General features: G+C 43.2%; 1 long non-coding RNA gene across 1 annotated transcript; it reads right to left on the bottom strand.

The window, feature by feature from the left end:
- Positions 1 to 1,859: 1,859 nt before the first annotated feature.
- Positions 1,860 to 6,959, bottom strand: LOC123651571. The gene is made up of 2 exons (XR_006740363.1): positions 5,301 to 6,959; positions 1,860 to 2,867 (listed from the first exon to the last, which is right to left on the bottom strand). It is a non-coding gene; the product is annotated as an uncharacterized LOC123651571 (long non-coding RNA).
- Positions 6,960 to 13,806: the final 6,847 nt, after the last annotated feature.

The raw sequence follows: 13,806 nt of genomic DNA, 5'->3' as shown, positions 1-13,806 counted from the left end.
ATATTTATTATTGTGTGACAAGTGTCCTTTACCTTGTAATCTGGTGAATGCATTTCTGATTAAGGTGTAGCCTAATATTTGAGAAAATCTCGACATCTAAATACAGTTGCATCGATTGCTGCTCTCAATATGCTTTTAACCTCTTCAAAGGAGCCATTAACATCACAGTCAGAAACACATAGTGAAGTCTGGAGGACGTATGCCGTGCCGCCATTGGCTATGCGCAGCGGTGCTAAGCACGTTTACAAGTGACGGAGTGCTTCCATTTATAAGTTGCGGGAGTTTGACTTCAGGTTTAATATCGGTAGGATACTTTTCCCTTTCTAAAATTTTATTTCTGGGCCAATTTTAAGATGCTTTTGAGTCTTACACTTTGATTTTAAAATTACTAAGTTATAATCAATACGTTCTTAAACCCAAACAGGTGGCCCTTCCTAGGCATTGAAATATACATGTAATTTTGATGGAGAGTTCTGAGAAAGGGAAGGAGACCCTGCCATTTCCCTCAGGAAGGGCTACGTGATCACTAAACAGTTTGGTGACAGTAGACAGGGATCCTGACAGAGTGAACTGAGTGGCCTATTGATGCCACGGGAAAGTACAATGATAAAACTGTAATAAATAAATAAATAAATCAGCCTTAACCAGTTTGGCTCAGTGGATAGAGTGTCAGCCTGCGGACTGAAGGGTCCCAGGTTAAATTCTGGTCTAGGGCATGTACATTGGTTGCAGGCACATCCCCAATGGGGTGTGTGCAGAAGGCAACTGATCAATGTTTCTCTCTCATCAATATTTCTAACTCTCTTCCCTCTCCCTTCCTCTCTGTAAAAAATCAAAAGAATATATATATATTTTAAAATCAACATGAGACACTTAACACCAACAAGAGAAAACTGGACACTTATTAAGTTTTGACCATGTCAACGCAAGTGCCATTCTGAGAGTTCTCACATACCAGCTCCTCCGATCCTGCCAACACTGCTTTGGGAGACGGGCGTGTTACCATTCCCATTTTTCAGATGAGGAAACTCACAGGGAGGTAAGGTTGCCACACATCATAAAATTAGTAAAAGACTTGAACCCGGGCAGTTGGGCTTTATAGTCTGTGCTTCTAAACACTCATATTTCTTAAAAACAGAGGATGGGCCATTCTAGGACTTTTCTTTCCATGAGATGGTAGTTGGTTGCTCATTGAATCGTGGCTCAAGGCAGGGCTTTCAAGCCAAATACCGGGTTTAAGTCAGAGCCACTCCAACACCAGCTGTGTGATTCCAACCTCTGGGTTGGTATCAATGTGGAGTCCGTTTTGATGTAACCTACCACTTCCTTCAGCTCCTTCTCTCCCATTTAAAAAAATATATATTTTATTGATATTTTTCACAGAGAGAAAGGGAGAGGGATAGAGAGCCAGAAACATCGATGAGAGAGAAACATTGACAGCTGCCCCCTGCACACCCACCACTGGAGATGGGCCTGCAACCAAGGTACATGCCCTTGACCGGAATCAAACCTGGGATCCCTTAGTCCGCAGGCCACGCTCTATCCACTGAGCCAAACCCATTTCGGCTACTCTTATTTTTATGTTACTTCTCTTTCTTAATGTTCTGAAACCCAAGGAGGGCCTGGATTGCAACAAAACCAGGTGCCACAGGAGAAACAAGACAGAATCAGATTTCCTGGATGCCCAGATGAAGTAATGATTGTATCTAGGAAAAACTGCAGACCGGGTCAAGTGTCTAATACAAACCTGTGGCAAGCGAATGCATCATATGCTTCATGTCTATGTTGCTCAGGCAAGCAAAGAAGAGACACAATCTTCAGAACCAAAGGCAGGTTGTTGGTGAAAAACCACAAACAACTTTTCACTGCAATTAGGCACCAGGGTGGAGCCATTTATTACCAAGACAGCAGATATGATCATTCTTTGCATCAGCAGAACTCATTACACCTTGTAGGAGGGGCACTGTGTACTGTACATTATTTCATCAGGATAAGACCACGGAGAAAGAGGCACCATTAGTGAGGGGGGTCCTACAGGCCAGAGGCTCCCTTGCATTAAAAAAAAGAGACGCCGTGAATTGTTGGGCAGAAGTTGAAAGTAGGTGTATTTGCTTTTGTGATTTTTATTTTTTGTTAGTGGAGGATCATGTTTTGCTTCCTGAAGCATTTGATTCATTTAAAGTAGCTCTTGTCATTAACTAATCTTTACATTAGCCTTCAGGCATGTGCCGGCAGCTGTAGGACAGAGGCAAATGCATTATGTATGACTCTTTTGGATATAAGTTCTGGAAAAGCCAACTACCATTCTCCTCATCAAAGAGAATCCCTTACCAAGGGCTTGGCGGAGAGGATAAAGCACTGGCTAGTTACCTTATGACCTTGGTTTCCATCCAAATCTCATTGCCAGTGACAGGAGTCGTGTGATCTCAGCCCCACACAGGTGGACAGCAGTCCGTATCACCAAAACGCAGATAGGCAAACCTGGAACGGTCTCGCTGAGGAGGGACCTGAGGCTGAGAAAAGTCCAGAGACGTGGACGTGAGTGACAAAGCATCCCGCTCAGATGCCTTCCTAGGGACGGCGGTCTCCTCGGCTGGACAAGGTGGCTCCCAATCGCAGGCCGAGGATGTGCTCCAGCCTGGCTTGCGGATAAAGAAATCTGTTTCCAGAGCTTGCAACGCGTCCAAGTCTATTCTCCAAGCCAATAGCTCCTCTCCTAGGCCTTCCCTCCCCCAACGCCCTTTTTCCAGAAACAAAAAGCAGAAAGTCAACGACAGGCTCTCTAGGATGCCCTTCGCAGAACTAGTGTGATGGTTTTAATCTTCAGAAAGGACGATTCCTGTTGAGCTGATCTGTTTCAGACCTTGCTTTAAAAAATTAAGATGAAAAGCAGCTATTACTTTTTCAATAGCGTGATTTAGAATGCAGAGTTAACGGCTATTACAATTATGCCCACAGTGTTGCATTCTCGGCTCCATTAACCAGTTTTAAAAGGTAAAAGGAATTTAGATCAAATTAACAAGAGACAATGCAGTTTGTATTTGGCCTTTGAATTTATTTGATAACAGATATGACTATATGTCCCAAATGTGCTATATCTTAAAACAATTTCTCTTTGTTTCACTATTTTTGATCACTTCCTTTATTTTTTTACTCGATCAGCGTACTAATTTAGTTATTCCTCAGTCCTTCCAAAAAGTATTTTAGTCATGTGGCGTAAAATAGTTAACATAGAATAATCATATCTATCTGGTGTGGCCAGAAGGGAGCATTCTGACATCTGGTTATACACTATAACCTTTATTCCCAAATATAGAGAGATAAGAATAATCTTTCCTTTGCTGTAAGAACACTCAGCCAAGCAAAAAAAAAAAAAAAGTGCACTTCCATGATAGAATCATTAGATGCATATATGGTCCTGTTCTCTGTAGACAAACCTTGAGTAACTTCAGCTATTTTAAGACCAAAGGCTTGTTTCCCAGCTGGGAGAGGGAACTCGGCTAGGGTTTCTGCTTCCAATAAGGGAAAACATCCCTCCCCCATAAGATTTAAAGGATGACTAGCACCACCCATGTGAGGGGACGTCTCCTAATTGTCTGTGTATGGAGCCCAGTGGGAGAACACGGGGCACCTGCCCAGCACAACCCTCTCGAGGGCGCCCAGGGTGGACTTGAAGGAGACGCAGGTCACGGTAAAGGAGCTTGTCAGGACACAGACACCGGCACAGGGACCCGAACGTTCCAGGGGTTCTGTCTGGGAAGCAGGTCCCGGCTTTGGCAGGAGGCTGTTGGTCCTTGGTGCCCGCACCATTAGGCTACATGGGCCTCTCTCGCGAGCACGGAGGGGAGAGCAGATGAAAGGATGCAAATGCAGCCGCCTGTTATTGTCCGCAAACAAAAAGGGGCACACATGTGCCAGTTTACAAATTACTGTTTTCATTAAAAAAAAGGAGCTCAAAAATCAGGTTCCACTTATCATGGTTAAAACCTGACATTTTTTCAGCCATGTGATTTCATTATATGAATTACAGAACCGTAATAGAGTAATATTACTCTTAAGCCAGCTCACTTAAATTTAAGACATTCAAGGCCCAATAATGCACTTGGTTCTTTAATTCAAGTTATGCAAATAATATACATTTCTTATTCGGCTTCCCACCAGGTTACACATGTATTACAAACACAACAAAGACCGCTTTCTTATGAAATATATTACCCAGAAGCTGGTGGAAAATAGAAGCCAAAAATATTGTGAATTACATTCTTAAAACGCCTTGGCTTTGTACAACTGGCTGACGTAGTTTAAATGCTGAGCAGACTCTGGGACTGCAAACAGAAACGTCGACTCCCTGTTACCTACTGGTGTTGTCATCTCTGCAGATGTTCCTCAACATCTAAATCAGGTTATTATCATTGTTTTCCTCTGAGTGGAGCTGGCAGGCCCCGCTCTGCTACATTTGGGAAATTGGCGGGGGAATGGTCATCTTGAAAAGAAAGGGCTGAAACTGAATGTACATTCCCATGGCTCTCCCTGATCTCAGAGCTGGACAGACCCTTTCCATTCTGTCACGTAGAGGTGATGATGGACATCAATATGGGTTATTTCACAAGCGTTGTTTCTTCCATCATTCCTACCGATTCAGAATGAATCTATGCATTTTTAAAATACAACCACTGGCATATTAATTCCATTGAGGTTTTAAAAGGAAAAAACAAACAAACAAGCTAACATTTTGAAAATCAGAAATACTTAATTCTGTCTTGTGATGAGGACAATATTCACATTAGCCATGGACTTAGCCCCCCACATGATACACTGGATGGTGAGATGGCTCTGCGTCCTTCTCAAAGTCACCATGTTTCCATTCATATCCAATGGGGTTCATTGATAACTTGCTCAATTTGATAAAAGCAAGCGAGACAATAAAATAATATGGGTGTTTTTTTTTAAAGAAAGTGAGCAGAAGTATATTTACATGTGTCTCATAATCTCATACTTCAAACACCCCTTCTCTAAGGGAGCTGTGCTTGTGTATGCTGGGCAGATGGAAAACAAAAATAAGTGCAAAATAGGAAATTCAGTGCTTTGGCTCATGACGTAACATGAGCTCTGTGGGAATGAGGGAGCATTCCTTTATACTTGTGTGCAATCCGAGCTCAGTGGCTTTGAAAGCTCTGAAGTGCTCCACAAAACTCTTTCCTCCCTTTTTTCCCCCTTAAAAAAAAAAAAAGCAACACACAAAAAACCCCACCTCAGCTAACTTATATAATCTCATCAGCATTTCTAACAGAAAGTCTCACCTCCAATTCCTTCCTGTGATGGAGTGGGCAGACCCCGTCTGCGGAGTACCTGGCAAATCACTCCCAGGTGCCTGTGCAATTCAACAAGTGCCAGTTGTGTCTCTCCTGTCAGCATATAGTTCTTTGGACCTGGCAGGAAGGGTGCGCTGGATGGCGGGCAAGCACGCTTCTCGGCGGTACATCCTCCGTGTGGAGGCTGCTAGCCTGCCCTGGGGTCCCTGCACAGCTTCCTTCTGAACCAGTGTAGGCACAGGATCACATTTACCGGCACAGAACGGGAACAGGGCTGATGTGAAAGATTCAAACGTGCCATCCACCAGATTGCTATAAAGAAAAGAAGAAGAAGGGGAGAAAAAAAGACTGTGAGGCCAGAATTAGTTCTTAATTGCATTTCACACCTGGTGAAAATAGTGTCCACAGCAGCAAGGAGATGAAAGGAGTGATTGATCCCTGACAAAGGAAGAGGCAGGGTAGGCATCGGGGAGGCTTGAGCGCCAGGCACACTAGGGTGGAGTGAGAAGCAGAATTCACTTTTGGGAGAATTAATTTCTTGCCAGCACTGTAAAAAAAGAAGAAGGAGGCTGTGGGAGCCGCCTTCCTTCCCCAACGCTGACGGCAAACCCCCTCACCCACACGGCCTCACTGTAAACAGCCGATATTTTAGATGCAATTAGACCTCTGTGGGCCGCGCACAATAGCTGGGAAGAGTTTCCAAAGTTTTCCCTTTTTCGTTGGAACGGCACGCCGAAGAAATAAAAATATCCCGACAACTTCCAGCGTTGTCTTGTGACTTTCAAAAAAAAAAAAAAAGAAATCAGCCTGTGAAGTATCACTGCTCTGTTTTAGACTAATGCTACTTCTATCTTTTATCCTTTTTAATTAGAAGGCAAATTCTCAGACCGCCAGGCCTAATCCCTACACAGTGGAACAAAGCCCAGCAAAGCCTTTGAACACTGTTCAGCCGGGCAGCACAAACCGTAGTAACTGTTGGCAGTAGGGGCAGGACTCTGACCCTCATCGCAGCCATTCTCCTGCAGCTCCTGATGCTCCCTGCCCTTCAGAACCCTATCTGTTGTTCTTCTGTTTGGACGGAGAAGACAAAAGGGGAGACAATGTGGGAAATCTAGAGGATTGGCTAGGTGGGATGCGGGGCGCTGGCGATGGACAGGGCCGAGTCAATGGAGTTTCACGGGAATGGACACAGTGGGGAGAATTGGATCACCAGATTAGGTCTTTAGGTTCAAGAAATTTCTTCATCCCTCACTAAATCTTTTCACGGACAATGCCACTTTTTAAACAATTGTTGCATTTCCAATTTACTCCAGGAGTGTTCAAACAAATGCCCCCGAACCCTCCATGAAAAGTTTGCTCATATTTTAAACTCGCCAGATGAAAATCAATAAGACAAACACCCCCCGCATCAGGGGCAGACACTTACATCTCCAAAGTATTTACACTGGTAATAATATTTGAGTCAAGAGCATAATTTGAGCTCACTCAAGCAAAACACGCAACTAGACAGGGACGTGCATTTTCAAAGCTAATGGGAACAACCGTGAATCAAAAAGCCAAATTCCAAGTATGCAAATATGAAAAAGGGAGTGTTTGCGTTGCCTACGTTGGCTAGCTGAATTATTGAACAGCGACACAACAGATGCGACGGCCACGCGGCAAACTCTCCCAAATGGCTCTCAGATTGAGCTACAAATGTGTGTGCTGCCTGCCTGCAGGGTTGAGAGTTGTGTTGGGATTTCTGAAAAAGAGTCGCATTTTCTGTGGGTTTTGTTTTTTTGTTTTGTTTTGTTTTGAGATAGTGGGATAGGCATTTCAAGGGCGGGGGGGGGGGAAGAAAAACAAAACCTCTTATTGGAAACCTTTTTTTTTAAAAGCCCCCACCCCCAGACTCTTAAACACAAAGGTTCCAGAAAGTCACTTTCATTCCCCACCACACACACACACACCACACACACCACACATACACACCACACACACACACCACACACACCACACACACACACCCCACACACACTCCACACACCCCACACACCCCACACACACCACACACCCCACACACACACTCACTCACACACACACACTCACACACACTCACCCACCCACACACACACACACACACACCCACACACACACCCACACACTCTTCTAATGTCTACAGAAACACCAATATGTGTAGCTCAATACTTGATCCAATCATTAGGGTTGCCTTTGTAACCAAATGTAAAATGTGCTACTGTTACTAACCTGGCTTTAGGTGATTAAGAGGTTAATTTAAATCATGGGAAAGGATTTGGTCAGGGGTTTAGATGAATGATGTCCAAAAACTGGATGCCTTTTATCATGGAATCTTAAACTCAAAGTTAGGGCTGAGCCACTGTTACGGAAGTTCCCATGTTGAAAGCTCTTAGTAGGACGGATGTGCCACATTTTATTTTTAAACAAAACGTCATTTTTTTTTTAAAATGTGGGCTTTACAGTGATCTCTAGCTAGAACATGTATTTTGAGAACATACGCTTATCCTATTAAAGGAATAGCAATATATATAATTATGGTCCATTTCTGCCTAATATCTATTATTCAAATGACAAAACTCAGAATCTTCCTCAGTACCCTTTGTCCTTGCACTGCGTAAGCAAACCCTTTCTTCAGGTCAAATGGTGGTAAAATAAATGAAATGCACAAAGGTATTAAAACGGTATTTTATAAAGAATGATGTGACACTATTGACAGTCTTCTCTCAGCTTGCTTTTGTGTTTGTCTTTACCATTGATATCTTCAAAAGATACACAAAATAGAGCTGCCTCCATTGATGCTCTTTAAACACACCTCATGTTTATTCTTTTTTCTCTTCATTTTAATCAAAAACTGTCTGAGAAAATTAGGATATGCTGATTATTTCAAGGGCTCCCAGCAGTGATCATAATTTGCAAGTAAAAATATTTTAAATAATACTCTTCGTAAAGATAGAAGCCCTTTAAAGAAATTGTCTAAATGTTTGCACACATTTCACTGTCTAATGCTTCAATGGAAATGATCAATAAGCATTTGCATTAAAAAAAAGAGCAAATTCATTATGCATGTGTTTTTTAATAATAATCATTGGAAATCTTTACCTAGTGGAAATTGTTTCTTGCTGTCTAGCATGCACTTGCTGTCTCTTGCAGGTACGTAATGAAGTACTGAGGACAACCTGCTGTACTGATATTTAACACTGCATTTCCAAAAGAAGGTTCTAGAAACTCAGAGATAGTCCCCAAAATTCATCCAGACCACAGCGAACCACATACACCAAGCCTGGCATCACTTCTATTGGGGAATGGCTTTTGTGTTTGTTTTTGTCTCCACGTCACCGTTGTCTACCTAGTCACCTTGATCATGGGTCTGAATTAATTTTATTAGGATGCAATAGAAAAGAATCCAGATCAGAGGAATCCACAGCTTTTGAAAACAGCTTTGTCTCTTAAAAAACTAAGGCTTGCATGAACACTGACGAGGCAGTGCACCTTGTTATTCAACGTGGTTGAATACGCTCATTCATACTCACTAGATGTGAACATTATAAGATTGCCAAGGTTAACATATTTTTTTCCATGCAAGTTAGTTTTTGTTATGGTTATTTAGTTTCTTCCAGCGAATTAAGCTTCCTTTCCTAAGAATAAAAACCTTAGAGGGGTTCTGAAGCTTGTAATGTAAATGACCACAAATACTAAGCTCCATCAAAAACAAACACTTGGGTGGGGAGGGGCGCCCAACCCTTAATTCTGCATTCTGATCCATCAGTGACTGTATAACTATATCGTTAACGATGTTCCCTAACCGGGGAAGTCCCTACCCTAGAGTGTCAAGGATCAAAGAAAACATTCTTTTCTGTCTGGTACACTTAGTGGTCCTGCCTCCCAACCGTGGGATAAAAGGAACTTGCTAAACTGTTGCCATTTTGCAACATCTGCTATAATTCCCCTAAATCCAGATTTGCCTGACACAGAGGCCTGTTCTTACATCATTGCCATGTGACAGTATAACACCAGTCACATCAAGCTGGAGGGGCTGCAGCTCCGGGCTATGATAATATGAAGAAACCCTTTCGCCTAGGGCGAAACACTTGTAACAAAGTATTATTCATCTGGCCAATTTAAATCTTCTCTCCAAAAGGTACCGGGAAACATATGCAGTGTGCCTTTGTAAAAGGCTTGAGCAGCTCATAGGCAAATGACCTGAACCAAGAGTACAAAACCTAATGTCCTGATTAATTACTGCTAAGCGGCTCTGATACACAGAAAGGAGAAGGCTGGTACTAATCCTTAACCCTGTCCTACATTCTCAAAATAGCCAAAACATCGCTGACCGTCACAGAAACAAACCTGTCCGTGGTTTTTTGTTTTTAAATTGTACATTATCGCCTGGTGTCCATCTAATAAAACCAGGATGCAGACAGGGGGTTACCAGTCCAGGGGGCTTCTTGGGACAAGGCCAGAAGGTCACTGAAAAAAAGAACAAACAACAATCTAAGGGAGCAGGGGGAGCCAACAACAATACAAACCCCCCCCGTCCCCGAATATTTTGGGCATTTGGGGTGTTTCTTTTCAGGGTTGCAGCTTCCAAGAGACAGCTTTTCTGGCAGTTGTTCCTTAAGTTAAGGGTTGTGGAACCTTAGCACAGAAACGCTTTGCTGATTGACCTGGAGCAGTGAGGTTGCTGTGCTTAGAATCGCAGTGGGAAAGGGTCTTTGACTTTCTGTTACTTATCAAAAAAGGACACCCGTATGTCACTCTAAATATCAGACATGTTAGAATTTCAAACGATTTGAATCGGAAAGCGATATAGGTTTCATCAATCACTCAAAGGACACCTGTCTTTATTATTAAAGCAGACATCTGGAGTCCCTGTCATTTTTGCTGAGCAAGAAATACATGGCTAAAAGAAGACAGTCCTGTAGATGACAGAAGAAAGTTGCTTATCTTAGCAAATTTCTTTCATTAAAAAAAAAAAAAAGAAGAAATCAAAAGGTCACTAAATGCAGCTCAACTTATTATTAGCCAGAACACTATTACATTAGAGGTAAATCAATTTAAAAAAAATATTTTTTGGACTTCATGTAAAACATGGCACTTTATTTGCACTAATTCAACGCAAATAATAATCTTTATCTGATTTGAAGACTGTCCTTAATTTGATGTTATTCTACAGGCACACCTCCTCCTAGTTCTAGGAAGTGGTAAGGGACAGTGAAGCCAGTGATGGCTGGGATTCCGAAGGGCCAGCCCACCTAGAGTGGGGGGTCCTTTTACCCACAGGGCTGCCCCCAATGCGAAGGGAACGAGACCTCTCCTCACTCACAGTGAACTCATTATCAAGCCGAATTCCATTTTAGATTTTCAAGAAATTTTCTATATGTGAGCACATTATTTGTAGACACACACCTCTTTAACATGGCACAGCTACCCACGCAGTTAACAGACTGCCCAGGAAGTACATTTTCCACCTGTTTGAAGACCCAGGGCTGATGATGGCTGCCCGAGCAAATGTGTGAGAGCAAATGTGTGAGGCTGGCTCATCATCACAGGCTGAGTGCTGCTGACCGTGCTGTTTCTTAGAGTCCTTGGTTCTCTTTGCACAACCCCCTTTCCCTGCTACTCATTTTCTCTGCCTCTCCCTCAGCTGGTCCCCAAGCAATGCACTTTGGTTTCCCATCATTCCTCCCTCAAGCTCCTTCTTGTTGAATTGGTGTGACTCACCTTCTCATAAGTGAGGGTGTAGCTTGGGAGTCAATTCACCTCAGTGAATAGCACCCCCTTAATCCTGAGCACTATCTGTTCCCAGACATGTCACCCATTGACGGAGACTGTTCTTCCTGAAACAAATTCTGGACTCTGTTCGGAGGCAGGACGAAGAAGCAGATCTTGCTGCTTCTCAGGTCCTTCCAAGGTGAAAGAACCGCCAAGATTGAAACCATTTAGGGGGAAATTGCTCTTTTCTTGGTTAGTTCCAGATTAACAAATAAAAGTTTGAAAATCACTGTCCCTCGGGAATTTGAAAGGAAATGTTATCAAGGATTGGAGACACGAAAGTATTTTCCATTATCTGGTTTCCCTTTCACCACGCCGGAGAGCACGTGAATTTTGGATTAGCAAGATCCAGACTCAAACCTGACTCTCACTGATCCGCTGCATGATGCTGAGTGAACAACTGGACACCTGGACCTCAGTGTCTTCAGCTATGAAATGGGGCCAAGTAAGACCTGTTTCTCTGGGTCGCTGAGAGGATTCAATGAGATAATGAATGTAAAAGCAACCTCTTTAACCAACCTCAACAATCCTATTAGGCATTATAATCTCCATGTCACAGAGCGGGGGTGAGGGTGGGGGTGGGGTTGGGAATAGTTCAGGAAGGTTAAAGCACTTGCCAAATGTCACAGTCACAGCGTAGGTGTTTAATAAGCAGGTGCTATTTATAATCATCAATCCAAAGAGCTTGGATTCTCACCTACCTCCAAATAACTTATTATTTTTGAGTTGGAGGGCCTCTGCTCTTGGGGCCAGCCAGCCACTCTTGCTTTTGGACAAGCTCTCCAGAGGCATTGCTCGGAGAGCACAGGAGGAAGGAGGCCTGCGTTTACCAACCTCCCCCTTTGCAGGAAGTGATTTTGAAACGTTACCTCTTCAATCAACCCAACAGCCCTCCAAATTACCATCATCTTTCCACAGAGCAGGATCCTGAAAATAAGAAATATTCATTGCCTGCCAAAGATCACAGGCATTTAAAAAAAAATACATACTTTTACTGATTTTTAGAGAGGGAGTAAGGGAAAGGGATAGAGAGATAGAAGCTTCGATGAGAGAGAAGCATCATGGATCAGCTGCCTCATGCACAACCTCCACTGAAGATCGAGCCAGAAACTCTTGACTTGGAATTGAACCAGCAACGTCTTGTTTCATGTGTCTATGCTCAGCCTAGACACAGGGACAGGCATTCTTTATGGGGGGGACCAACTTTGTGAACCCAGGCTCCTCTGCCCTCAGGGAGTGCTCTTTCCGAATACTGAGCTCACTACTGCCCTTCTGCTCAGGGACGTAGGACAGGGATGGCAGGAATGGAGAAAGAATGGCTGAACTTCTGCAAGGTGCCTCCAGATGTGCTGGCAACACCCTTCCAGATGTTTCCTGTAAACTTAGGAAAACCATAAAGTGTTTTTAAAAAAATGATGCCTACATGTAAGCCAATCTTCCCCCCCACATATAAGCCAATCTTAAGTAAAAATAAAAACCAGGGCTAAACTGCTAGTTCACTATACTGAAAAGACTAATGCAGTAGAAGGCATTATAGGATGCTTTTGTAAAACAAAGGAGAGAAAATTTAGATAAAATTTTAAATTATTTCCAGAATAAATAGGGACTTAATAACATCTATTTTTGATTGTGTGTGTGTGCTAAAATAATGTTTAAAGTCAGCAAATTAGAAAGCCATGCTAGTAACCATGGAATCTCATCCCCACTGTTCCTCTTTCCCTTCCAACCCTAACTCTATCTCCTCCCTGTCACACTAGGGATTGTAATTTGGAAACAGAAAATGAGCTGAAAGAACCCACAAGAGTACTCTGTACCTCTCCCTTCTCGAAGATCTTGAGGTAATTAAAGAAATGAGCATCTGAATCACTTGGGGAGCTTGTTAAAATGCAGATTTGGGTTCAATAGATCTTGGGATGGGGCCTGGTATTCTGCATTTTAACTGGAAGCAAAGAGTTTGAATTACTACATAATTCATGCTTTTCAGCTCTGGATCAACTCAGTCCCACTTCTAGAAGATGTCAGTGCGGCCATTCAAATTCAAGAGACCCTGGTCCCAGCTAAGATGCAAACTCAAATTCGAAAGTTGTGCTCATTCCCAGAGCTCAGAGGAATCCCAGCAGGAAGCCTGTCTGTGGTTAGAGACACTCAGCCAGGCTAGGCCAACAGGCTCCCAAGCTAGAGAAGGTGGCAACTGGTCATTTACCTTCTCTAGTTTCTCAACTCATCCAAAACAGTCAGGAAAATAAAGACTTGTCAGCGACCTCACAAGCCTGAGTCATGACTTCTAGATAGAGACCAGACTCTGATTGTCTTAAAACCAAACCTATTGTGCATTTTGAATGTAAAAGGTGAACAATTGGCTGTTGGGAGGACTTAATGGATAGGTGCTGGGGAGAAAGGTTATCAGGAAAGGCAAAACTAGACCCACTGAGCACAAAATGGGGGTAAGGGCGGGTTTGGTGGTCCTCCTCTTCCCTGCTCTCCACTGCGTTCTGCTCCCCTTCCTTCCCCTCCCATCTCCCCTCTCCCTTCAGTATGATTTTCTGGTCCTGGTACAGTGAAAGGGCGTGTTACAAATCTGGCTAAGATTAAGGATAATAGTTCTGGAGGGAGCAGAGGGCATTGGAAGGAGAAAATGGCCCAATGAGAGGTAAAGAAGGCTTCTTGGATGCTGCACCAGGGCTGCAAACTAGCTGCCTGCAGG

The sequence above is a fragment of the Pipistrellus kuhlii genome, unplaced genomic scaffold, assembly GCF_014108245.1.
Source record: "Pipistrellus kuhlii isolate mPipKuh1 unplaced genomic scaffold, mPipKuh1.p scaffold_m20_p_1, whole genome shotgun sequence".
Lineage (NCBI taxonomy): Eukaryota > Metazoa > Chordata > Mammalia > Chiroptera > Vespertilionidae > Pipistrellus > Pipistrellus kuhlii.
Note: the sequence above shows the minus strand (reverse complement) of the source record. Positions and strands in the feature narration are given on the sequence as shown.